The sequence below is a fragment of the Schistocerca nitens genome, chromosome 7 (assembly GCF_023898315.1).
Source record: "Schistocerca nitens isolate TAMUIC-IGC-003100 chromosome 7, iqSchNite1.1, whole genome shotgun sequence".
Classification (NCBI taxonomy): Eukaryota; Metazoa; Arthropoda; class Insecta; order Orthoptera; family Acrididae; genus Schistocerca; species Schistocerca nitens.
The window spans coordinates 384,664,219-384,668,562 of record NC_064620.1 but is presented as its reverse complement, the minus strand read 5'-3'; positions in this window follow the sequence as shown (position 1 = coordinate 384,668,562).

Below are 4,344 nucleotides of genomic sequence, written 5' to 3'. Positions count from 1 at the left end.
CGGCTGAAAGCAAGGGGAAAGTACAGCCGTAATTTTTCCCGAGGGCATGGCGCTTTACTGTATGGTTAAATGATGATGGAGTTCTCTTGGGTAAAATATTCCGGCGGTAAAATACCCTCTCATTCGCATCTCTGGGCGGCGACTACTCAGGAGGGCGTCACTTATGTGAGAAACAAATCTGGCGGTCTGCGGATCGGAGCGTGGAATGTCACATCCCTTAATCGGGCAGGCAGAAAATTTAAAAAGGGAAATGGATAGGTCAAAGTTAGTTATAGTGGGAATCAGTGAAGTTCGGTGGCAGGAGGAACAACACTTCTGGTCAGATGAATACAGGACTATAAATACAGAATCAAACAGGGGCAATGCAGGAGTCGGTTTAATAATGAATAAAAAAAAAGGAGCACGGGTAAGCTACTACGAACAGCATAGTGAACGCATTATTATAGCCAAGATATTCACGAAGCCCACGCCTACCACAGTAGTACAAGTTTATATGGCAACTAGCTCCGCAGATGACGAAGAGATTTAAGAAATGTATGATGAGATAAAACAGATCATTCAAATAGTGAGTGGAGACGAAAATTTAGTAGACGTGGGGCACTGGAATTCGATAGTAGGAAAAGGAAGAGAAGGAAAAGTAGTAGGTGAATATGGAATGGGGGTAAGGAATGAAATAGGAAGCCACCTGGTAGAATTTTGCACAGAGCATAACTTAATGATAGCTAAAACTTGGTTTAAGAATCATGAAAGAGGGTTGTGTGCGTGGAAGCAGCCTAGAGACACAGGAAGGTTTCAGATAGAATGTATAATGGTGACAGAGATTCAGGAACCAGGTCTTAAATTGTAAGACATTTCCAGTGGCAGATGTGGGTTCTGACCACAATTTATTGGTTATGAACTGTAGAATAAAACTAAAGAAACCGCAAAAAGTTAGGAATTTAAGGAGATGGGACCTGGATAAACTTAAAGAACCAGAGATTATAGAGAGTTTCAGAGAGAGCATTAGGGAACGATTGACAAGAACGGGGGAACGAGCATTAGGGAACGATTGACAAGAACGGGGGAACGAGCATTAGGGAACGATTGACAAGAACGGGGGAACGATATAGAGTAGGAGAAAAGTGGGTAGTTTTGAGAGATGAAATAGTGAAAGCAGCAGAGGATCAAGTGGGTAAAAAGACAAGGGCTAGTAGAAGAAATCCGTCGGTAACAGAAGAGATACTGAATTTAGTTGATGAAAGGAGAAAATACAAAAATGCAGTAACTGAAGCAGGCAAAAAGGAATACAAACATCTCAAAAATGAGATCGACAGGAAGTGCAAAATGGCTAAGCAGGGATGGCTGGAGGACAAATGTAAGGATGTAGAGGCGTTTATAACCAGGGGTAAGATAGATGCTGCCTACAGGAAAATTAAAGAGACCTTTGGAGAAAAGAGAACCACTTGCATGAATATCAAGAGCTAAGATGGAAACCCAGTTCTAAGCAAAGAAGGGAAAGCAGGAAGGTGGAAGGAATACACAGAGGGTCTATACAAGAGCGATGTATTGGAGCGCAATATTATGGAAATAGAAGAGGACGTAGATTAAGATGAAATGGGAGATACGATACTGCCTGACGAGTTTGACAGAGCGCTGAAAGACCTGAGTCGAAACAAGGCCCCGGGAGTAGACAACATTCCATTAGAACTACTGATAGCCTTGGGAGAGCCAGCCATTATAAAACTCTACCATCTGGTGAACAAGATGTATGACACAGGCGAAATACCCTCAGACTTCAAGAAGAATATAATAATTCCAATCCCAAAGCAAGGAGGTGTTGACAGGTGTGAAAATTACCGAACTATCAGCTTAAAAAAGTCACAGTTGCAAAAAACTAACACTAATTCTTTACATACGAACGGAAAAACTGGTAGAAGCCGACCTTGGGGAAGATGAGTTTGGATTCCGTAGAAATGTTGGAATACATGAGGCAATACTAACCCTACGACTTATCTTAGAAGATACATTAAGGAAAGGCATTCGTAGACGTAGAGAAAGCTTTTGACAATGTTGACTGGAATATCCTCATTCAAATTCTGAAGGTGGCAGGGGTCAAATACAGGGAACGAAAGGCTATATACAATTTGTACCAAAACCAGATGGCAGTTATAAGAATCGAGGGGCATGTAAGGGAAGCAGTGGTTGGGAAGGCAGTGAGACAGGGTAGTAGCCTATCCCGATGTTATTCAATCTGTGTACTGAGCAAGCAGTAAAGGAACCAAAAGAAAAATTTGGTGTAGGAATTAAAATCCAGGGAGAAGAAATAAAATCTTTGAGGTTTGCCGACGACATTGTATTGCTTTCAGAGACAGCAAAAGACATGGAAGAGCTGTTGAAGGGAATGAACAGTGTGTTGAAAGGAGGATATAAGATGAACATAAACAAAAGCAAATCAAGGATAATGGAATTTAGTCGAATTAAATCAGGTGATGATGTGGGAATTACATTAGCAAATAAGACACTTAAAGTAGTACATGGGTTTTGCTATTTGAGAATCAAATAACTAATGACTTTCGTAGAAAATAGATGGCAGGGAAAGCGTTTCTGAAAAAAAGAAATTTGTTAGCATGCAGTACATATTTAAGTGTCAGAAAGCCTTTTCTGAAAGTATTTATATGGAGGGTAGCCATGTATGGAAGTGAAACGTGGGCGATAAACAGTTTAGACAAGAAGAGAATAGAAGCTTTTGAAATGTGGTGCTACAGAAGAATGCTGAAGATTAGATGGATAGGTCACGTAACTAATGAAGACGTACTGAATAGAATTGGGGAGATGAGGAATTTGTGCACAACCAGACTAGAAGAAACGACCGGTTGGTATGACATGTTCTGAGGCATCAAGGGGTCACCAATTTAGTTTTGTAAGGCAGCGTGGAAGGTAAAAATCGTAGAGAGAGACCAAGAGATGAATACACTAAGCAGATTCAGAAGGATGTAGGCTACAGTACTTACTGGGAGATGAAGCAGCTTGCCCAGGCTAGAGTAGCATGGAGAGCTGCATCAAACCAGTCATTGGACTGAAGACCACGACAACAATATATCTAGAACTTTGTTTTGTAACACCATCAAACACGTGAAATTACGCAGATTGAAATATATTCAACTCGAATTTTGGTGTCACTTCAGTAGTTTCAAAATAGAAAAAAGTGTTCGTAAACATGTGTTAAACCAAACACGGAATTAAATTTAGAAACTCGTCTGCGAAATCGAAGTGTGGTGTGTCATTTTATAAAAGTCTTTCAAAATTCCTGAATTGGATGGTCATTGGGGTGGGTGCGACACTGTACGTCTATCAGCTCAAGTTGGAGCAATGAGGTACATATGCAGCCAGAAGCGAGAACGGCCTGACAAATAAATCGAAATCAGTCTCCAGTTGTGCAAAGTCTTTGAATGTGTTTGAGAACTTATAATGAAATATTTCCCTTACTGGAACGTAGTAAGTGATGTCGGAACCACAAGCGACTGCTTTGACTTCGAGGAAATGTTCCACGTCTTGAACTTTCCATCACTAGTCTCGTCTACCATATCTGTTACTAAATTAGTGTCCCCTTCCATTAAGAGATGTAATGAATTCAAACAATTGGTGGCGCCGACCGTAAAAGATTTTGTCTCTAATCTATATACTCTTAACTCAGTTTTTTCCATAATGACCACCTTTAATTCAACCAATATTCAGTGTCCTTCACTAGAAGGCAACTGCGTTATATCGTGTTTGTGACGGAGTTGTAATGAGATTGCAATGAGTGTTTTTCCCTCTCATAATAGTGCGATGGCTTATTAAGCGATACGAAAAATGAAGTAGTTCCTATTCTGAGTTGAATGATGGCTTCCCATTCTTTTCGTTTTTTGGACCAGTGCGTAGCTGCTGTAGTATTCGTAATGCAGAACGTAAATCTTATTTAATACAAGTAGCATCGATATCAAGGATCTTTGCATGTGACGACTGTCTAGCTCTAACGGCGTTCGATTGCAGACTTTATTTTCCTCAGGCTCCACCTCTCACCTGATATACGACTACAGGTGGCAAGTTAAGTGGTTTTCTTTTTCTGTGTTTTCATCGTAGTGAATTTATTAAATTTAGTGGGGTTTTTCTGTGTAAGAGGTTTAACCTCGCTTTTTTGTAAGTGAAAATTCATTCAGTATGCAGCGCAAAGACTGTTCCTTTGTTTTGTTTTGAAAGCAACCGTTCGTTCACTTAGTGAGCCTCTTAGGTGTTATACTACTACAGAGCGGTAAGTTAAGTCTTTATCTTTTTCTGTGTTTTCGTCGTAGTACATTTTCTGAATGCCGTGAGTGTTTTTCTGTG